Source organism: Callithrix jacchus, chromosome 13 (genome assembly GCF_049354715.1).
Source record: "Callithrix jacchus isolate 240 chromosome 13, calJac240_pri, whole genome shotgun sequence".
Lineage (NCBI taxonomy): Eukaryota > Metazoa > Chordata > Mammalia > Primates > Cebidae > Callithrix > Callithrix jacchus.
This window is the reverse complement of record NC_133514.1, coordinates 101,923,931-101,946,995: the sequence shown is the minus strand read 5'-3', so window position 1 is coordinate 101,946,995 and position 23,065 is coordinate 101,923,931. Positions and strand designations below refer to the sequence as shown.

Here is a 23,065-nt window from a genome sequence, read left to right as displayed (position 1 = left end):
CTGAGGTCAGGAGTTCAAGACCAGCCTGGCCAACATGAAAACCCCTCTCTACTACAAATACAAAATTTAGCCAGGTGTGGTGGTGCACACCTGTAATCCCAGCTATTCGGGAGGCTGAAATGGAAGAATCACTTCAGCCTAGAAGGCAGAGGTTGCAGTGAGCCAAGATTGCACCACTGCACTCCAGCCTGGACAACAGAGTGAGACTCTGTCTCAAAAAAACACTAGAGAATTTCACACTGTGTGCAAATATAAAATTTAAAAATAAAAATCAACCAGGAATGGGAGGGGGATCCAAAGTTAAGACCAGTTATAACAAGAACCTAAATGTATTACCAATAAATAAATAACCTGACTGCACTGAAGAGTGAAGGAAGAAAAAAACCTAACCTAAACAACTCAGGAAACAAAATTCGGACTGCCCACTGTAAGGCCAAAGTGAAAAAGAACCGTGTGCAAACACTGTCCTCTAGTAGGAAAACTGCTGAAATCTAATTAGTTGTATTATATAAATGATAACTTTCTAATTTTCACAAGTGTGTTAGAATTATACAAGATATGAGCTTTAAGGACCAAAGTTGGGTAAATGGGTACATAGAAATCCTCATCTATTTTTGCAACTTCTCTCTCTCTCTCTCTCTCTCTCTCTGTAAATCCTGCTATGTTGCCTAGGCTGGTTACTCTTGGGCTCAAATGATCCTCCCACCTTGGCCTCCCGAAGTGCAGGGATTACAGATGTGAGCCACTGCACCCAGCCAAAACTTTAAGTTAAAATTATTTCAAAATAAAAGTTAACAAGGGAAACCCCAGGCTATGTGATATAATACAAAGGAGACAGCTTTGGAGCTGCCCTATTTCCTACTATTAGCTAGCGACCTACGGTGGCCATGTCCCCTCCCTGAGTGGCCCTTCCTCCTAGGTCCAAATGAAAGTGCATGCCATCACTGAGTCGTGTAGTCTCACAGCCACAAAGCACTCCAGCAACGACCCATTCCCAATCCGCACGCCTGTTCTTGCTGCCGATCGCCTTTCATGTTGCCCGTGACCTTTCTGCAGAATTTCATTTTCATGTCATCCTTTCCTCTCGCAGACCCCACGGCACCGCCTCGAGCTCACTTGGCTTTTCCCGACTCACTGGCTCTTCCTCTTCTCTCTTTCCACGAGTCCCTTCAGACTCTTTTTTACCTACTTTTGTTCAATGGCAACCTCAGCAACTCCCATGGTCACAACGGTCAGGACACACAGGTTTCCACCTTTAGCCCTAATTCTGCCTTAGGGGTCTTTCCATTGCTGGGATGATATTCTGCTTGGCTCTCCCCCATACTAGGTCAAACTTAAAACTAAAACTCTCATGTTCCCTCTCAACATGTTCCTCTAAGTCCTCTGTTTTGTCAATGACCTTCGCCTTCTCTAGGAAAACACTAAAAATCTTCAGGCGGGCCGGGTGCCGTGGCTCAGGTCTGTAATCCCAGCACTTCAGGAGGCCGAGGCAGGCGGATCACCTGAGGTCAGGAAGTTCAAGACCAGCCTGGCCAACATGGAGAAATCCTGTCTCTACTAAAAATACAAAATTAGCCAGGGGTGGTTACAATCCATGCCCACGCCTGTAATCCCAGCTACTCAGGAGGCTGAGGCACTTGAACCCAAGAGGCAGAGGTTGCAGTGAGCTGAGATTGCACCATTGAACTCCAGCCTGGGCAACAAGAGCAAAACTCCGTCTCAAAAAAAAAAAACTTCAGGCAACATTTCACAAACCATAAAACACAGATACTAGTTCCGTAGGACGTTACTAGGCTTTTCGCAGGGGCAAGACTGAAATGCATATAGCAAATGCTGGATTTTCCTCAGTTAAACAGATTTCTTTCAGGCAGGAGCCACTATTATGCTAATGAGTGTTACAAATCTCCAAAAACAGGGATGTCAGTAGTCACTAAATTTTTATCTAACTACAGGTCATTTGTTCTGATCCATGAATACAAATGCCAAAATGATTTCCCAAAAGGCTGCAAAAACTTTTGTTCTTGCAAATTATGCATTAGAGTTACTTTTACTGCACCTTGTCCCCTAACTTCATAAATATTTACTAGCTAATGTCAAAGGCAACAAAAAGATGCCTTATTATATTTCACTTTTCATATTATTTGAAGGTTTACTTTTTCTCCTATGTTTTGCTAGTTATAAAAGAAATCAATGAATGATGAATGAATAGATGGAGGAAGCTGATGAATTTCCTATTTATTTCTTTCTCCAGCTCTGTGAACGACTTAACAATCTATACTCTTGTTATTTTTAATAATCAAGAGCATACAAAAGCCTATCCATACAGTTCCCTGAAATAAATTGTCTACGGACAAATCTTGATGAAGAAAAAGAGCACTTAACATCCCAGCTACATAACACACAGACAATAGGCGGGAGAGCACAACACCCCGGCAGCATGATTCCATTCCAGCACCAGCGTTCCCTTTGTTCCTGGCTTCTTTGTGTCCCAAAATTTTCCACCTAAAAAATGAGGATAACAGCATACACTCAACCCCAGGGACACGGACTACTGATATTTAGAGAGACACTTGTCATAATTAAATGTATAGCACAAAACAGCATAACATTCAAACAATGAGTGACCAGTGGTCAGAGAATGTCAAAGCATATTCCTATACTTTTCATTTCAGAATCATAGACAAGAGACCTATAACCAGGCAGGAGACCTATTTGGCCAGAACCACATTCAGGAGAATGGTCTGTGATGATCTTATTTATTAAAATTCCTAGTCAGACTGTGGCTTTCAGCAAAAGAAGGAAGGAAGGTAAGCAGGCATCATCCTTACAGGCAGAGGCTAGTGCTAGAAGTCTTGTGGGAGCTCAGGGGCTAACCTTGTCAATAACAGAACCCACTGGCTGGGAGTGAGCCTTGGTAGCGATCAGAATTAGAGGCTGAGGCACAAATGACCAATCTACCAGGTCAGAACCTGGGAGGCAGATGGAAGAGATGCTTAGACTGGAAGCAGAGCTGCCTGACCATCCTCTCTGGAGCCCTCCTGATCTCTGCAGCCCCCAAATAACAACAAAATTATGAATTTACACAACATAACACTTCACTGTATATAAAACTTCTCAGCCGGGTATAGTTGCTCATGCCAGCACTTTGGAAGGCCAAGGTGGGAAGATCACAAGGTCAGGAGTTTGAGACCAGCCTGGCTAACGTGATAAAATTTCGTCTCTACTAAAAATACAAAACTTAGCTGGGCGTGGTGGCACATGCTTGTAATCCCAGCTACTCAGGAGGCTGAGGCAGGAGAATTGCTTGAACCCAGGAGGCGGAGGTTGCAGTGAGCCGAGATCATACTGCTGCACCCCAGCCTAAGTGACAGAGCAAGATTCTGTCTCAAAAAAAAAAAAACTTCTCATAAGCAGCAGCAGTAGCAGCAGCCTAAATGATCATATCTGAAAAGACCCCTGCTTCTCTGTGCCCTGCAAAACATGAGGCTCTCTCCTCTGTAGATAGATGGAAGAGGAGGTGAGTGAGACCTATGAGCCATCTTTTCCTTAGAAAACTCACAAGTGAGTTTTCCCAAGGGAGCTCAGAGAATTATATAGAAATGCAAAACTCTGAGATTTGAGTCTTTGTTAAAATTTAACTTAAGTTTTTAATTATCTCACTGTGATTCATAAATCTGTAAAGTTCCTGGGCGCTGTAATAAAAGACAAACCACAGACCAAAAATATCATCAATCCAAATTCAATCTTTACAGCCAGATTCCTATGCAGTATTAATGCTGGAATTCAGATCACATAAAGGAGCAGCCAATTTATCATTCAAGAAATAATACTTTTGTATTAGCTTGGTCTTCTAAAAATCTGACAGCTGTAAAAATCAGAGCTGGGCAATCTATGGAAAGATTAGATAGGAAAAAGTAGAAAGTGAGGTCATGGGAGAAGGTGACCCCAGCACAGATGCCTGACAACAGCCGAACAAACGTGAGGACGGCATCCTGCATGGAGCGGCATTTCCCACAGCATTCTCCATGGAAAGACGCCGGGGCTCCTCGGAGAAATGGCAGATTCAGTGATTGGGCAGAAAAGGCACCTACCAATGAATCTTAAGGTGTCAGAAAGTAAGAAAGAGCTGAATGTCCCCTTGCCTCCAAAATACCAACAAACTACACTGACTGGGCATGTCAAAGGGACATAGAAGCCTATGGAAAATTGGAACAGTCTGAGCAACAAAATACAGCAGTACTGAGTTATATAACAAGGTATTAAATAAATACCCAGGAGTGCAGACGGATATAAATGATTGAACAACTAAATGGGATGTGCAAACCATCCCCTGTACAGAATTCCAAAGTAATTTATGTAGACACCCCACCCTTATGCAGTGAGGAACTCCCCACCCCTTCAATGGCTTTCAACCAAAGAGGACAGTGTGGAAAGGGGAGAAAAAGAGCAACTTTACCGTGGAGAAAGAAACCTGACGAACACAACCTCAGCCAGGTAGTCAAGGTCAGCATCGACTGTGGTGAGTCACACAGTATGTCCCCAGGATGTGATAAGAATGGCAAGCTGCCTCTGAGACCTTCTTCCCAGAGACATGCTACCCCAACCTGACCACAGGAGAATAATCAGACAAATTCCAGCAGTGGGACCTTCTCCAATATCCCTGACCAGTATTCCTTATAACTACCAAGGTCATCAAAAACAAGGGAAGTGGCAGGGCACACTGGCTCACATCTGTAATCCCAGCACTCTGGGAGGCTGAGGCAGGCGGATCACGAGGTTAGGAGTTCAAGACCAGACTGACTGACACAGTGAAACCTCACCTCTTTAAAAAAAAAAAAAAAAAAAAAAAAGGGGGAAGTCTGAGAAATGGTCACAACCAAGTAAAAAGTCTGAAGACGAAATGTAATATGTGATGTGATATCCTAGATGGATCCCTGGAACAGAAAAGGGAAAACAGGTAAAAGAAAATCCAAAGAAGGCAGAGACTTTAGTTGTTGTTGTTTTTTGTTTGTTTGTTTTGAGTCAGATAGAAATAGTGAATAGTTCAGAACACCAGCCAGGCACGGTGGCTCACGCCTTTAATCCAGCACGTTGGGAAGCCAAGATCTTACAAGTTTGAGACCAGCCTGGAAACATGGCAAAACTTCATCTCTACAAAAAATACAAAATGTAGCCAGGCGTGGTGGCGTGGTCCCAGCTACTCAGGAGGCTGAGGTGGGAGGATGGCTTGAGCCCTGGAGGCAGAGGTTGCAGTGAGCGTGATGGTGCCACTGCACTTCAGCTTGGGCGACAGAGCCAGACCTTGTCTCCAAAAAAAAAAGGAGAATCTGGGAGTGTGAAAATGCAGAGGAGAGCTGGGATAAGGCATTGTATACTAACATCTTTTTATTTCCAAATACTGGTGAAAGGCTACCTGAAAGAAAAAGCCATTCCTCAAGTGCTTAACAGCTCTGGATATGAAGTTACTGGCTTTCCATTTTATCCTCTCACCAGTAAGCTGCCTCAAGGTCATCGACTAATCAAAATGATGTAGCAACTTTTAAACCACAGATTATTAGAAACAGAATTTTCAGGCCGGGCATGGTGGTTCGTGCCTATAGTCCCAGTAATTTCTGAGGCTGAGGCAGGTAGACCAGTTGAGGCCAGGAGTTCAAGGCCAGACTGGCCAACATGGTGAAACCCTGTCTCTACTGAAAATAGAAAAATTAGCCGGGCAAGGTGGCACACACCTGTAATCCCAGCTACTTGGGAGGCTGAGGCACAAGAACTGCTTGAACCCTGGAGGTGGAAGTTGCAGTGAGCCATGATCGTGCCACTACACTCCAAACTGAGTGACACAGTGAGACTCAGTCTCAAAAAATAAAAAGAAATAGAATTTTCAAGAGTTTGCATTCCCTATGCTTTCTGCACACAAAATGATTGAGATGATCTTCCATGACTACAGGCAGCCCCAGTCTATGGTCAGAGATAATAAATGATTTGTTTGGTTTATCTTTTTGGCCAATGGTAGGCAACATGACAACTGGACCACCGATCATTTAATATATGAAATAACAGCTTATTAAAAAAAAATAGGTCCCTCCTAAGAATGTGGTTATAAGGGTCACATGGAAAGAAATATTTCTCTCTCTCGCCATCCTTCAGGTATGTTCTAACAATGCCAATCTTAACTTCCACAGCAGCAATATACCTGGGTTTTCAATTCTAAAAATTAACAGCCATAATAGGAACTACTGTTTCCCTTTAAAAATAGCCAGGCGTACATTTAACTTTTTTTAATCACGGTAAAACATATAAAACATAAAATTTGCCATCTTAACCATATACATTAATTATTATTTTTTTAAGACAAGGTCTCGCTAGGTTGCCTAGGCTGGCAGGCAGTGGTGTAATCTCAGCTCACTGCAGCGTCCCCCTCCCAGGCTCAAGCCATCCTCCCACCTCAGCCTCCCAAGTAGCTGGGACTATAGGTGCACACCAGCATGCCTGATTAACTTTTGTATTTTTGGTAGAAACGAGGTCTCACGATGTGGCCCAGGCAGGTCTCAAACCACTGAATCCACCCATCTCGGCCTCCCAAAGTGCTGCAATCACCAGCATGAGTCACCATGGCCAGTCACATTTAATTTTTATATGAAGAACATCCTGAACAATAAAAGCAAAAAGACTACCTATTATTATGAAGGAAGGACATGCAAAGAAATATTTAAAAAGTCAGTTCAACTGTCCCCAACTGACTGAAAATTCCTTAAATTTCTTAAATCTCTAAAGGGCAATCTATAAATGCACACAGTCTCCAAGGTTTAAACTCTAGATTTCTGATTTTTTAAAACTATATTCTCTAAACCCCCCACATCAAACCAGTCACTTCACTTCAGAAAGATTCAAAACTAATTTTTGTTTTTCTTGAAATATCTACTTCAAATGCCTTACAGGTATTTACAATCAGATATCCCACAACCATTTCAGCTTTCTTTTCCTTTTTTTTTTTTTTTTTTTGAGACAGAGTCTTACTTTGTTGCCAGGTGCCAGGCTGGAGTGCAGTGGCACAATCTCGGCTCACTGCAACCTCCGCCTCCCGGGTTCAAGCAATTCTCCTGCCTCAGCCTCCTGAGTAGCTGGGACTATAGGTGCACGCAGCCACGCCCAGCTAATTTTTGCTCTTTTTTTTTTTTGGTAAAGATGAGGTTTCACCATGATGGCCAGGATGGTCTCGATCTCTTGACCTCCTGATCTGCCCACCTCGGCCTCCCAAAGTGCTGGGATTACAGGCGTGAGTCACTGTGCCTGGTCCATTTCCGCTTTTTTAACCTAAATTCGTCAATATTGGACTCCTCTCTTTCAATACCATTATTTTCTCAAACAAAGAATCTGACTTCCAATTACTCTCCCTAGGCTCTGCCACCTTCCCTGGCACTGTGTTACAGATGCGCCTCATTCTCTTTCTCGTCATTGGCCGCCGTCTATTTCAGACCATCTCACCTCACACTGAGACCAATGCTCTGTTCTCCATGTCTCCAGCCTCTCATTCAGAATTTCCAGATAAATCTTTCTAAAACTCATTTTAATTAAAGCTATCACTCCTCCTATTAAAAATTCTGTAATTGCTAGGCCCAGCAGCTCAAGCCTGTAATCCCAGCACTTTGGGAGGCTAAGGCAGGTGGATCACCTGAGGTCAGGAGTTCGAGACCAGTCTGGCCAACATGGTGAAACCCTATCACTACCAAAACACAAAAATTAGCCAGGCATGATACCGGGCGCCTGTAATCCCAGCTACTTGGGAAGCGGAGGCAGGAGAATCGCTTGAACCCAGGAGGCAGAGGTTGTGGTGAGCCAACACCAGACAACTGCATTCTAGCCTAGGCAAGAAGAGAAAAACTCCATCTCAAAAAAAAAAAAAAAAAAAAGTCTGAAAAATCCTGGAATCACCTTCCAAATTAAGTCCAAACTCCTTGGCCTCACAGAAAATTCCCAAAACAATCTGCCCCCGACCATGAGCTGCAGTTCTGTGTGTGTTTTTCGAAAGCCCAACTTTCCTTCTTGGCTTACCCTTCTGGATAGCCCCTGACCGGGAATGCCTCCCCCAGCACACACTTATCTCCATTAGCCAAGTACGAAGAACCCTCTCTTCAGGTTCTCCTGAAGGAAGAGCCTCAACTTCCTCATTTTCAAAACGGGAACTAATAGTAACAGCCGTATCGCAGAGTTACTACACAGATGGAAAGTAACATGGAAAGCGCCAAGCACACAGACATTAAGAGGCTGTTTTTTCCTCTCTTTACTTGTTCTAATAATTAAATGGGAAAAACTAAGTTAATATTGTTGAGAAGAGAAAGCAAAGAAGTTGTGCAGTGATGATGGTATGATCAGAGGAAAAAGAAAAACGAAAGGATCCTTGGGTCAATTCGCAGAGTACTGGCACCAAGACCCTAGTGTATTTCACTCATTTCCAAAGACAGTGGCCTGTCTCCTAACATGGATGTGCCTCCAGGCCTACTCTAGGTATCAGCCGTTAGAAGGATCACTTGGAGCTAGGCGCAGTTGCTCATGCCTGTAATCTTAGCACTTTGGGAGGCCATGGGCAGATCACCTGTGGTCCGGAATTCGAGACCAGCCTGACCAACACAGAGAAACCCCATCTCTAATAAAAATACAAAATTAGGCCAACACCTGGAATCCCAGCACTTTGGGAGGCCTAGGCCTGACCTAGGTGGATCACGAGGGTCAGGAGTTTGAGACCACCCTGGCCAATATGATGAAAGCCTGTCTCTCCTAAAAATACAAAAATTAGCTGGGTGTGGTGGCACGTGCCTGTAATCCCAGCTACTCTGGAGACTGAGGCAGGAGAACTGCTTGAATTCGGGAGGCAGAGGTTACAATGGGCTGAGGTCATGCCATTGCACTCCAGCCTAGGCAACAAGAGCGACAGTCAGTCCCAGAGCTGCAGAGACACCCAGACCTTGGAGCCAGCAAAGGAAGGAGGAAGCAGGGCAGGGTAGGAAACAGGGAGCCCCTGCCCCTGCACCAGCTCGGGAAGCTAGAGAGGAGGGAGAGGAGAATCTCTGGCCTATCAAAGCCGTGGAAGCTCAGGGTTCAGGGCCACAAGGTAAGCATGAGACAGAAACAGAACAAATAGCTTCAATTTCCTCCAGCCCTACAGCCTAAAGCCAAGTTTATCCCCCAGGCAGGAGCAGGGACAAGTCTCCTAGGAGAACAAAACCTCCAGGGAAAAGATTCCAGATGCTAAATGCTGTGATCCTCCGCTGAGTGTCCAGCTGCACAAGGAATCACAGAGAAGGCCCTGGAGGACAGGCCCCACCTGTGCAGACAAGAGCTCCCGGCAGCTGGCCATAGCCTCATCCCTAAACAAGGTCACTAGGCTCACGGGAAAACTTCCAGCACAAAAAGAGATCCGAATCAACACAAAAATAAAAAATAAGGAGGACAGAAATGCTACGAGAGGAAGAAAAGAATACACGTACAATCAGTATCCTCAGAGAAAAACAGACAGGAAGTTATGAAGGAACTTTTGGAAATTATAAATATTAATAACTGAAATAAAACAGGTGAAACAACAGAGTCATGGAAATCAGGATCTCTCTCCAAAAGTAGAACTGGAAAATACAGCCAGACGATGGGGCAGAAAAGGCATGAAAATTAAAAGTTCAATCCAGCTGGTCCAACATCTGACTAAAAAAGAGTGTTTCAGAAAGAGAAACAGCAGAGAGGACATTATTGCAGCAATAATACAGGAACACCTCCCAAGACTAACGGAGCCAACTCCAATTAAAAGGGCCTCATGAGGCTGCCAGAAAAATACAGAACACCCAGTTAGCTTTGAATTTCATCTCCTAGTGCAAGGAAGTTCCACTGTGTTTCTGGCCATCTTGTATTTTTTATTTGCTAAGTCTGACAACTCTCTATCTCTGCTGGCCCAACCCAAGAGATGGAAAGAAGTCCACACCGTAGTGAAATTACAGAGCTCCAAAAATCTCAGCAGCACAGCTCACAATCGCACAGGCTCACCGCTGTGAGCACGTGGATCCCCATAGCAATCTACAGGCACTCAGCACTCAGCACCTGTACCTCCAGGCTAAGGGGGCTCTGCCCCGGCCTGCGAGGTAGGCAACCCATCTCTCCAGCGCTGAAACACAGAGACTGTGCTTCTTCATCTCATGGGAAAGTTTTGTTTCATTCCATTTTAATTCTGGAAACTGGCTGAACAAGGAGGAACTCTGGGAGAGACAGATGAGTGGGGAGGCAGGCATGTATGTGCAGATCACAGCCCCTGCCCTAGGGTACCAGAGAAAAAGTGGGTGTCTCGGCAGGACAGGCTCCCTGATTTCCTTGGCACAGATGGTACAGTTTGGGGAGGTACTTAGAAGTGCCTGGAAATCAGAGAATCAAGGTGTGAGGGAATACAGTAATATCACCCTGGATAGACACAGGCTCCTGGGAAGCTTGAGCCAAGACTACACCTGGGATCAGCAGCTCCAGCGTGGCTTCCACACTGGGCTGCCAGGGCAGATGCGGGCCCTGGCTCAGGGCTGGTCCAAGCGTGAGGGCGTCTGTGAGACTTTGCTCTTGCGGGAGAGTAGGCTGCAAGGCCCTGGATAAACACAGGGCCCAGGCCACAGACAGAGCTAGATTTGAACCCTTCAAATATTTAGGCATGGGCTGGGCATGGGGGCTCACACCTATAATCCCAGCACTTTGGGAGGCTGAGGCAGGCGGATCACAAGGTCAGGAGCTCGAGACCAGCCAGGCCAACATGGTGAAACCCCATCTCTACTAAAAACACAAAAAATTAGCCAGGCACGGTGGCAGGCACCTATAGTCCCAGCTACTAGAGAGGCTAAGACAGGAGAATCGCTTGGACCTGGGAGGCAGAGGATGCAGTGAACCAGGATTGTGATATAGCTAACTTAGTTGGAACCTGTATACTGCCATCTTATAAAAGACAAAACTGTTTCCATTCTCCTCAAGGACTGCTAACCTTGGTTTCTGTAAACTGCTAGATCATTCGCAGGATGCAAAGAGAGGTAAAGCTGCATACCTTCTCTTATCTGCCAGAATGGCTGGCCTTTGTTTCCCAGAGTAAGCACCCCCAGATCATTCCATCCTGGCACCAAGCAACTGAAAATCTATGGATCCCACCCCTACCCAGACGATGTGTAAATGAATGCGAATCTTAGCATCTGTGAACCCTTAAATAACAATCAGAATGTCAAATAGTCCCCTGGCCCTCGAAATGTCCGGAACCCCCTCACCCTCCTCTCCGCCCAGGTGATTTGAATCCACTAGCCCTCGGAATTTCTGAAGCCCCTCACCCTTGTCTTAGCCTGGGAGGTGATTGACAGCTTTCATTCCCATCTCCACCCCCACTCCCAAGGTGGGTTTGTGGGTATAAAAAGGTCTTGTCTCTCTTCTTTCGGGGCCACGGGTTGGAGAGACGTGAGTCCTCCGTGGTCGCTGGCAATAAACCCTGTAATTTGGCATACTTTGTTCTGGTGTTGACTTTCTGTGCTATGTTCGATATAACAGGATCAAGCCAATACACTCCAGCCTGGGTGACACAGCAAGACTCTGTCTGGGGCGGGGCAGGGAAATTTAGGCATATCATACATACCTTGTAAATATTTAAATATTCCTTTTAAATATTTAGCCATCTGGTCTCCATTAGTACTCTTGTCCCAAGTCCTACAATTAAAGGTGGGGCCAATATGATAATGACGGTGATTATTCCTATTCTATGTAGTAGACAGAGAAGTTTAAGTGTCTTGCTCAAGGACATATGGCCAGTAAGCCGAGGATTCTGCCTCCACAGTCCAGGTCTGCCATTTTCTCTCTGACCACACACAGTCAGCAGGTCCTATCTCAAATGAACAAGTCTAAGTTTAGTGGTGTAAGCACATTATTCAGAAGTAACAGAAGAACAAGCCAAAAAATTCAAATTCACTGTCTAAGGAAATTACGATGGAAAGTACTATTTTTTAAATTTATGTACATGCATTACTTTAACAAAAAGTTTTAAACTGTTGAAGAGTTAATAATCTCTCTCTCTCTCTCTCTCTCTCTCTCCTCTCTCTCTTTTTGAGACGGAATCCCGCTCTCTTGCCCAGGCTGGAGTGCAGCCTCGTCTCCGCTCATTGCAACCTCCACCTCCCAGGTTCAAGTGATTCTCCCGCCTCAACCTCCTGAGTAGCTGGGACTATAGGCACCCACCGCTGTGCCCGGCTAATTTTTGTATTTTTAGTAGAGATGGGGTTTCTCCATGTTGGCCAGGCAGGTCTCAAACTCCTGACCTCAGGCAATCCGCCTGCCTTGGCCTCCAAAGTACCGGGATTATAGGCATGAGGCACCACTCCCAGCCAATGTTAACTTTACATCTCTTCCCTCAACATAAACAACGTAAAAGTCGCTCTGCTCTTCAAGACTCATTCCTCCGGAACGTAAAATAGCCTCATCGTTTTTCCTAATGCCAATCTGTCGTGATAACTAACACTAAGGTTACTGCTGAATTTGGTGCATTGTCAAAACTGTTCACAGGGAAATACAGCAAATTCTATTGTTTGTCAGAAAATGTTCTATAACTGAAAACCGAGAAACAGTCATTTTAGATTGCAAAATCAAGTTTCGTGTATATGCAGAAAGTATTCTTCAGTGTACTTTTCCTTTTTAGGGCTTCCCACCACCGCCCCCCCCCCCAACCTCACCTCAATGCAGTTAGAAGAACCTAGATCAGTCAGACTTAAAAATAAAGGGAAGGCGGGGGGGGGGGGGGGGGCTTTAAGTGTTCAACTACTTTGAGTTTATCCATATTCCAAAAAGCTACAAAACTTACAAAATTATGTTTGTAATACAGAAACAGAAAAACTGTTCTGTCAAACTTACCATATTTAAGAGCACATCTAATGAAATGTTCATAACAATCCCCGCTAGCCCCATCGACCAAGACCAATATCAAAGAGAAATACCAACCCTAAGAATATTCTGTGAATCTGTTCAAGCCCTGGGGGAAAAAAAACAGAAAAAGAAAAAAGAAAAAAGCTTACACCCTAAGACTAGACCCCAGAACAAAACCACAGCCCTTTGAAGAACATGGTCCATGCAGCCTTTGACGTCTCTACCGTGCCACGCTGCCTGCTTTCAAACGTATGGTCACATGGGACACTGATCTTGTCTCCCGACTTATTCTGCTGACTGATCTTCATCTGCTCCATTTGTCAGCCTAGGCCATCTTCCTCCTGTCCAAAGCCCCTGAAAACACCACCCTCTACTGATTAATCCTTCCAATCAATTGGTCTTTTCAATATTTATGTCCATCATGTGGTGTACAACATGATGTTTTACTTAATAAATACCTCTACAGAGCCGGTCATGGTGGCTCATGCCCATAATCTCAACACTTTGGGAGGCTGAGGTGGGAAAATCACTTGCAGCCAAGAGTTTGAGCCTGGGCAACACAGTGAGACCTCATTTCTATTTATAAAATTTAAAGTTAGTGAGGCATGGTGGCCTGCACCTGTGGTCTCAGCTACTTGGGAGGCTGAGGTCGGAAGACTGTTTGAGCCCAGGAGCTCAAGGCTGCCAGTGAGCTATGATCACCACTGCACTACAGCCTCATCAACAGAGTGAGACGAGAGAAGAGCGGGGGAGGAGAGAAGGGAGACGGGGGGAAGAGGATAGAGAAGATTTGAGAAATGCACTGTATTCTAATATCTGGCACCCCTTGTGACACCTTTAGGGAAATGGGCTGATAAATCCCAGCAACGTGCTAGCAACCTTTAGCAAGCAACAAGGAGTATGAGGGGTGGGGAGTCCTGATTTTTAGCCTTTGCCCATTTCTGTGACATAGATTCTACTGCCAGATACATGTCAAACTACTAATATACCCTGACTGGACGCGGCGGCTCACACCTGTAATCCCAGCACTTTGGGAGGCCAAGGTGGGTGGATTACCTGAGGTCAGGAGTTTGAGACTAGCCTAGCCAACATGGTGAAACGTTGTCTCTACTAAAAATTCAAAAATTAGGTGGATATGGTGCCACACTCCTGTAGTCCCAGCTATTCGGAAGGCCGAGGCAGGAGAATCACTTGAAGCCAGGAGGCAGGGATCGTACCACTGCACTCCAGCTTGGGCAACAGAGTGAGACGCCATCTCAAAAAAAAAAAAAAAAATGTCCTGGTGGAGCTGGAAAGAGACATATGCAGTACAGACTGGCAGCCAGTGTCAGCCAGCTCCAACAGGCAGGCAGGTACATCACTGTCTCACAGAAAGTTTATAGACAGTGGGAACAAAGGAGATTTTAGGGTCAAATGGTAAACAAAGTTTAAACTAGTTTCTTTGCCACAAGACTTCCCCAAATCATCTTCTTTTTCCTTTACTATATCCAGTAACGGCCATAAGCAATCCCCAAACCTTTATTCCCAACGCACTTTGAGAATCACCAAGCAGGGCGAGAGCATAAAATGTTTATCGAATCTGTCTGACCTCTGGACTTTCCTCCCTACCAGCACCCAGGAGGTGACCTTTCAGGAAAGACTGCCTTAAAGACACATGTCTGTTCCTTCGTGGCCAAAAGTGAGCCAGAGGCTGCGAGGCATCTAGAATATGACGCAGCTACTCTGCGGAGAGCCACCAATACCATCTGTGACTGGCACCCTGGCAGAAAATCCAAGTTGGGCAAGCCGATTTAGGTCAAACTTTAGCAAAGCCCAATGAGAGCCTCTGCCAATGGCTCTGTGTCACAGGGATGCAGGGAAAGGAGAATGGTGCAGGCACAGTTTGGCTTTTCCTGTGGGACAGTAACTTTTCTGACTTCCACAGTGCATTTCTTTTAAACTACAGAGACAGGGCCTGTGTTGCCCAAGCTAATCTCAAACTCCTGGGCTCACAAAGTCCTCCTGCCTCAGCCTCCCGAGTGCTGGGACTACAGGACCACAATGTCCAGCTCCCAAAACGTTCATGTAAATTGGTTTTTTTTTTTTTTTTTTTTTTTGAAAAGGAGTCTCTCTCTGTCACCCAGGCTGGAGTTGCAATGGCATAGTCTTGGCTCACGGCAACCTTTGCCTCCTGGGTTCAAGATTCTCCTGCCTCAGCCTCCCAAGTAGTGGGGAATACAGGTGTCCGGCTAACTTTTGTATTTTTAGTAGAGATGGGGTTTCACCACATTGGCCAGCCTGGTCAATGGAACTCCTGATCTCGTGATCCTCCCGACTCAGCCTCCCAAAGTGCTGGGATTAGAGGCATGAGCCACCGCACCCGGCCTCATGTACATTAATCTCTAAAATATTCCAAGTAGGTAACAATATCAACCTAGAAAATATGCTAAAGTATCTGGAAAAAAGGACAGGGTAGTTTGTTTGTAAAATGCCAAGGAGTACCTGCAAATCGAGGATGACTTCAAGGTCTAATGAAAACAAGGTGCCTAGGCCGGGCACACTGGCTCATGCCTGTAATCCCAGCAACTCTGGGAGGCCAAGACAAGCGGATCACCTGAGGTCGGGAGTTCAAGACCAGCCTGACCAACATGTCTCAAAAAAAAAAAAAAAAAACAAGGTGCCTAAAAGGAAGATCAAGACCACACAAAAGGCGTATGATTAATTACTTCCTTAGGGAAGAATAAGGTGGTCAATATTCATAAAGCCTAGCAAATTAATACCCACCACAACCCATGGTTTACTAGATTTGATTAGTTAAGAATATTCTTTTCACTTATTCCATTATTTAAACTCTTCCCAGACCAAGAAAGTCTGGTCTTGTTTGGTTGGTTGATTGGTCAGTTGGCTGGTTTTTTTTGAGACGGAGTCTCACTCTTCTTGCCTAGGCTGGAGTGCAATGGTGCGATCCCAGCTCACTACAACCTCCACCTCCCAGGCTCAAGTGATTCTCCTGCCTCAGCCTCCCAAGTAACTGGGATTACAGGCATGTGCCACCACACTCAGCTAATTGCTTGTATTTTTAGTTCAGATGGAATTTCACTACATTGGCCAGACTAGTGTCAGCCTCCTGACCTCAGGTGATCCACCAGCCGTGGCCTCCCAAAGAGCTGGGATTACAGGTGTGAGCCACTGTGCCTGGCCTTATTTTCTTTTTCTTTTTTTTTTCTTGGAGATGGAGTCTTGCTGGGTCACCCAGGCTGGAGTACAGTGGCACAATCTTGGCTCACTGCAACCTCTGCCTCCCAGGTTCAAGCGAGTCTCCTGCCTCAGCCTCCCAAGTAGCTGGGATTACAGGTACTCACCACCACACCCAGCTAACTTTTTTGTATTTTTAGTAGAGATGGGGTTTTACCATGTTGGCCAGGCTGGTTTCAAACTCCTGACCTCAAGTGATCCCCTCGCCTCGGCCTCCCAAAGTGCTAGGATTACAGAGGTCACCGCACCTGGTAAGAAAGTCTATTTTTAATGACAAGATGAAAATCATATATTTATGCTCCTGTGCATAAACACTCTGAAGAATGTGACAAGTGACAGGCCATAAGGAAAAGCAACAGCGATCTCTCACAAAGTGACTCCAACACAGAAATGGCACCAGACACCTCTCTTCCTTCTCTCTGTGGTTAGAGTCTGGAACCAGAAGAATGTGGTTCTTCTATCTCACTACCACAGACAGTAAATACAGGACCAGCAAAGAGCCATAATAAGCCCAATGAGAGGATTCAGGAGCCACCCAGCTGATCCACGGTTAGGTAAAAATGGGTCACATATTTCTGCCTCCATGTAATCACTGCTCTCTCTGGCTTGCACCCATGAGAAGCAAAAGGCAAAGCTTTAAATAGCAAAATATCAAGCCAACCATCTCACAGGTGACAAGTTAGCTCTTCAAGCTCTCCTAACAGATCAATATAACAGGCACACGGATCCAAATTCCACATAGCTTCCCAATTATCTCATTTCTTTCTTTTCTTTTCTTTTTTGGAAACAGAGCTCTGCTTTGAAGTCCTATGTTGAAGGGCAGTGACCTCCTAGGCTCAAGCAATCCTCCCACCTCAGCCTTCCAAGTAGCTGGGATTAGAGGTACAACCCACCACGCCCAGCTAATTTTAGATATTTTGTAGGGACAGGGTTTCACCCAGGCTGGGCAAGTGCTCCACCCACTTCAGCCTCCCAAAGTGCTGGGATTACAGGTGTGAGTCGCCACTCAAAGTTATCTCATTTCTTTTTTTTTTTTTTTGAGACGGAGTTTCGCTCTTGTTACCCAGGCTGGAGTGCAATGGCGCTATCTCGGTTCACCGCAACCTCCACCTCCTGGGCTCAGGCAATTCTCCTGCCTCAGCCTCCTGAGTAGCTAGGATTACAGGCACGCGCCACCATGCCCAGCTAATTTTTGTATTTTTAGTAGAGACGGGGTTTCACCATGTTGACCAGGATGGTCTCGATCTCTTGACCTTGTGATCCACCTGCCTCAGCCTCCCAAAGTGTTGGGATTACAAGCATGAGCCACTGTGCCCGGCCAAAGTTATCTCATTTCTAAAAGCAAACTATTAACATTATAATAGCATGAGCTTCATTGATATGTAAATCAACTCGCAAAGACTTCTAATTATTTTTTTCTTTAAAGTACAAATCAGAAAATGCTGAGTTGATAATCTAGAGTAGACCCTAGTGGCTCATGCCTGTAATCCAAGCACTTTGGAAGACAAGGCAGGAGAATCACTTGAGGGCGGGAGTTTAAGACCTGCCTGACCAACAAGGTGAAACCCCATCTTTAAAAGAAAAAAAAAAAATTAAAAAAAAAAAAAGATAATCTAGAGTAACTGACTTGCTCTCAGTAATTGACAAGCATGCCTCGGGACTTCCTTTTCAGAGTAGTACAGAAATGGCAGTCACGGATCTCATCATTTCACCCACCATCAGCGGGAAACTGAATTATCTCCTAAGAGATCCACTGCAGTAATGACAGTCCCCCTCCTGTCGGGGACCTTCAGCCAACAACCTCTTACATTCAAAGTCTCTGCACCAACACTGCTTCTCCATTACAATCGCTCAAACTTGAATGCCAAAGTAGCATTGTTGTGAAGCGCTTTATTTAGCCAACAGGCTGCCCTTTGTTCAAATGTACCTCTTTCCTTCCTGGATTTTTTTTTTTTTTTTGAGACAAGAGTCTTGCTTCGTCACCTCGGCTGGAGTGCAATGGCACAATCTCGGCTCACTGCAGGTTCAAGCGATTCTCCTGCCTTAGCCTCCTGAGTAGCTGGTATTACATGCATGCCCCACCATGCCCAGCTAATTTTTGTATTTTTAGTAGAGACGGGGTTTCACCATCTTGGCCAAGAGGCCGCCTCAGGTTCCCAAAGTGCTGGGATTACAGGCGTGAGCCACCACACCCGGCCCCTTCCTGGATTTTAAGAGTAGTATGTGCTCTTTGCCAATGCTCTAACAACCAGAAGCACAAACAACAGAAAGCAAAGGCCTCTGAAAGGCCTCCTCACCAGAGATAAACCAGTAACATATGGGATACAGATTTCTAAATGCATATGTAAGCATAAATATACATACACATATACAGGCATTTTCACACTCAGCAACATATCACGGACATCACTGCAGGTCTACGCTGCTTCCGTCAAATCGGACGTGTTTCTGTGTCAATTCAACAGAGTTTTCAAGAGTGTCCTTTAAATTTAGATCGTGATAGTCTCCAAAGAGAGTTTAAAGCCAAAGCAAGTAAGCACAAGAACAACTTTTCTTCATAAATTCTTATAAAAATAAGAACACTTAAAGACAATCCTTTAAGACATAGTGTTGTATTTCACTCTTTTGCTTTAAAACTTCTGAAGATATATTTTCAACTCTCAATAAAATGAAAGATGAGAAAAACTAAGACATTAAAATAATTTACTTATGCTCGTAAATCATAATCTTTATGTTTAAAATGTCTCAAAGAACAGCTTCTATCATTCTATCCTTCAAGATACTACAGATTCTGGATTTCACAGTAAACCAGCCTTGCCTATGGGTGAGTGGTGGCTGGCATTTTAGTACTTTTACTTTCATCTTCCTGAAGGATTTTGGCCTGAAATAAATGTTCTATTCCAAACAATAAAGTACTTCCTCCAAATCAAGGCAAACATGAACCCAGGAGTTTATCCAGCTTTAGGAGGGAGGGCAGACTGGCGTAGACTGGCACTTAGTATCATGCCAAGGAAAGAGGACGGCATGGTCAACAAAATGAGGGCTGGTCAGAACGGAGAAGGTTAACCAACTTTCTAAGGGATCCTTAGTCAAACTCATTATAAATACATTTCTATTTTAGGTACAAAGCCTTAAAACACATGCGCAGACCGAAACCAAGAATAAGAAGCCTTTTCAACCACACTTATAAAGCATGCTCCATTTTACCTGATTTTTAAATGTTCGTATGTACAAGCATCCCCGGTCCCACTCATTCATGCACTTTTGAGACAGTCTCTGTGGCCCAGACTAGAGTGCAGTGACACGATCTCGGCTCACTGCAGCCTCTACCTCCCGGGTTCAAGCGATTCTCGTGCCTCAGCCACCCAAGCGGATGGGATTACAGGCATGTGCCAAGATGCCCAGTTAATTTTTGTCTTTTTAGTAGAGACAGGGTTTCGCCATGTTACCCAGACTGGTCTCAAACTCCTGGCCTCAAGTGATCCACCCAGCTCGGCCTCCCAAAGTGCTTGGATTAAAGGCATGCGCCACTGTGCCCAGCCTCCAGGTTCTTTTTAAAAGGAAAGAGAGAGGCTGGACTTGTGGCCCACGCCTATAATCCCAATGCTTTGGGAAGCCAAGATGGGAGAATCACTTAAGGCCAGTTCAAGACCAGCCTGAGCAACACAGCAAGATCCCATCTCTACAAAAATAAAAGTAATTAGCCCGATGTGGTGGCATGCATACCTGTAGTTCCAGCTACGCAGGAGGCTGAGGTGGGAGGATGGCCTGAGCCCAGGAGGTTGAGGCTATAGTGAGCTATGATAGTACCACTGAACCTTAACCTGGATGACAGAGACCCCCAACTCTAAAAAAAATAGTTAAAAGAAAATAAAAAGGAAAGAGAGGAACCATTTACCTACTGAGAAGAAGAGGTGGAGAGGTCGGAGGAAGAGAAAGAGGAATAGTAGAAAAGGAGGAGGAAGAAGCTAGAAGGCGGATGGAGATAAAGAGGGAGCAAGGGAACAGAACGGGCATACTGAGTCAATTACAGTGGCTGCTGAGAATACAGGTAGCACTTAATAAGTAATTCACATATCCCTCCTTACATTTTAAATTTCTCAAAAAAAAGGGGGGTGGTGAGTGAGAGAACAGAAGGAAAAGAATTCCTATAACAAGGCAATGCAGGGTCATGGGGATTTTGGCAAGGAGCTATCAGGTATAGTTCAAGGTTAAAAATAAAAAACTAGGCCGGGCGCGGTGGCTCAAGCCTATAATCCCAGCACTTTGGGAGGCCGAGGCGGGTGAATCACGAGGTCAAGAGATCGAGTCCATCCTGGTCAACATGGTGAAACCCCATCTCTACTAAAAATACAAAAAAATTAGCTGGGCGTGGTGGCGCGTGCCTGTAATCCCAGCTACTCAGGAGGCTGAGGCAGGAGAATTACCTGAACCCAGGAGGCGGAGGTTGCGGTGAGCTGAGATTGTGCCATTGCACTCCAGCCTGGGTAACAAGAGCGAAACTCTGTCTCAAAAAATAATAAAAAAATAAAATAAAATAAAAAATAAAAAACTAGAAGTCATTAAGGAAATAATGACAGAATCACCTTTCTATCAACAAAAGAACAAGAATCAAACTGGAGCCAAAAGCACAATAACCTCTCCGGGTAGAAGAAAAGCAAATATTTAGATAAACTGATCAGGGAACTTAATTTTACTTAAGAGCTTATATTTCTTTTTTTTCCCCCCAGGCTAGAGTACGGTGGTGCAATCCCCGCTCACTGCAATCCCCACCTCCCGAACTCAGCCGATTTTCTTGCCTTGGCCTCCTGAGTAGCTGGGATTACAAGTGTGTGCCACTATGCCTTGCTAATTTTTGGGTTTTTGTTTGTTTTTGCTTTTTGAGACAGTCTCACTCTGTTGCCCAGGCTAGAGTGCAGAGGTGCAATCTTAGCTCACTGCAACCTCCACCTCCCAGGTTCAAGTGATTCTCCTGCCTCAGCCTCCCAAATAGCTGGGACTACAGGCATGTGCCATCACGCCCAGCTAATTTTCTGTAGTTTTGTAGAAATGGGGCTTCACCGTGTTGGCCTGGCTGGTCTCCACCTCCTGACCTCAAGTGATCCACCCACTTCTCCCTCACAAAGTGCTGGGATTACAGGCTTGAACCACCACGTCCAGCCATATTTTCATTTTTAAAAAGAAAACTTAAAATGAAAATGTTTGATTTTATATTTCTAAAATTGGAAAATGTAACATTGTGCATTCTAAGCGATTCTTCATTTTCACAAAGAGTTAAGAGGATTTACTATTTGACTGATTTGCAGTTTGCTAAAATCACATGAAAGTTCCAAAATGCTCAATTTTCCTCCACTAAGGAACTATCTAAGAGTTTTACGCTGTCTGCCTATATGAAATAAAATACTCGTGAAGTTTGCGTTTTATATTCAACTGCGTAAATTCCTTTAAAATATAATCCCAGAAAATCCTTAAAGATAGGAAGTCCTGTTCTTTCCATTTTCTGAGAACTAGATTAGGAGAGCAGTTAGAAATAATTTATGAACGCAAAGCACTAACCTAACAAAAAGACGCTTGGGGAGGGCTCCTTTCATTCTGAAGGAAAAGCCATTGGCATATGATGTCTGCTCCCCTCTGCCCCGGGGGACGCAGGGAGAAAGCAGCTTTCACAAAGCCCGGCTGCCTCAGTCACTTCCTCAGGAAGTGGCAGTGACCGCAGCTGGCCCGGACTCGGCGTGGTCTCCAGCCTTCAGATAGGCACTATGATTGGGAAGAGGACACTAACCACAACCAGCAATACTGGCTAGTCCCACGTGAGAGCCCCCTGCGAGCATGGGTGGTTCTGTTTTGGTTTGTGGTTTTGTGTGAAGCCCAGGTGGAAGATGGCAGATCCCACAATGAGGCAGCAGACTCCACCATTTTCTTTCTTTCCCTCTCCTCCCACCCGACCACCAAACTCACCCCAGACACAGGAGAGGCCGAGGGCTGCATCTCCCCAGGACTAAATATGCATCGAACAATAACCAAATTAAGCAACTCCAGCCAATCCACATGACCAGTGTTTTCTTTTTCTTGCTCAAGAGTCAAAAATAGAATTGTGCTGACTTGCTGTGAGCGTGAAGGTTCTTGAACAGCGGAATAGCTACTTACTGAATATATGAAGCTTCCAAAAATACCTGCCCCACGTTTCTCCTCAGAAAACAAACTGTCCATTTAAAGGGCAAGACTGCCCTCAGGTTAGCATTTCAAAACCCTGGCTCTACATAGAAAAATTCAAACACAGAAGAGTTTACTAAATACCAAACCACTGCATAAGACCAGAAGGCCTGGGTTCTGCCCAGGGCCCCCCAGGCCCCTAGCAACTATGTTATGGAATAAGCTGCCTAACAAACCTATCAGAACTCCATTATCTGGCTGTGCCTTCTCCCTCAGGGTGTTCTTTGTTTCACCGCCAGGAAAGCCTTAGGAACCAGGTAATTTACCCGAGCTGACCATCCCTGCAGATATCTGGTAAAGGACATGTGAAAATGAGCTCCAGAGAGGGCTTCTCCAGGTACCCACTGAGATTACAAGTTAATGAAAGAACATCTCCAACTAAGGAGATTACTACAGGACAGTCTCTCTCTAATAGCATACCCACAATGAATAAATTCTCAAAATCAAGGAATAACAAAACCTGCCCTTCCCTTAGTTATTTCTAAAGAAAAACGGACAAGGGCCCTATGTGCTACCTCTACATGATGCGTCATTGATTTTAGGGCACAGGGGCAATGTTGTAAATCACAGAAATAAAATCTCCCAAATTGAGGATCGCATGTACAAAAACATGTGGTGCAGTTATTTGTAACAGAGCAAAACACTAGAAATCATGTACATATCCAGCAACAGGGAAATGATGATGGTACATAAACAATTAGGTAACAATGAT

At 44.9% G+C, this 23,065-nt stretch overlaps 1 protein-coding gene across 34 annotated transcripts in view; it reads right to left on the bottom strand.

The window, feature by feature from the left end:
- The window catches only part of ZNF532 (zinc finger protein 532), a 133,584-nt gene that overhangs the window by 84,483 nt on the left and 26,036 nt on the right, over positions 1-23,065 (bottom strand). For 2 of the 34 annotated variants that reach the window (XM_078346951.1, XM_078346966.1), the window contains exon 1: positions 22,099-22,158. The exons of the other annotated variants lie outside the window; for them this stretch is intronic. The gene's annotated coding sequence lies outside the window, so the exon portion shown is untranslated. Of the gene's footprint in view, positions 1-22,098; positions 22,159-23,065 lie in introns of those variants that run through there. 34 annotated transcript variants of the gene reach the window in all.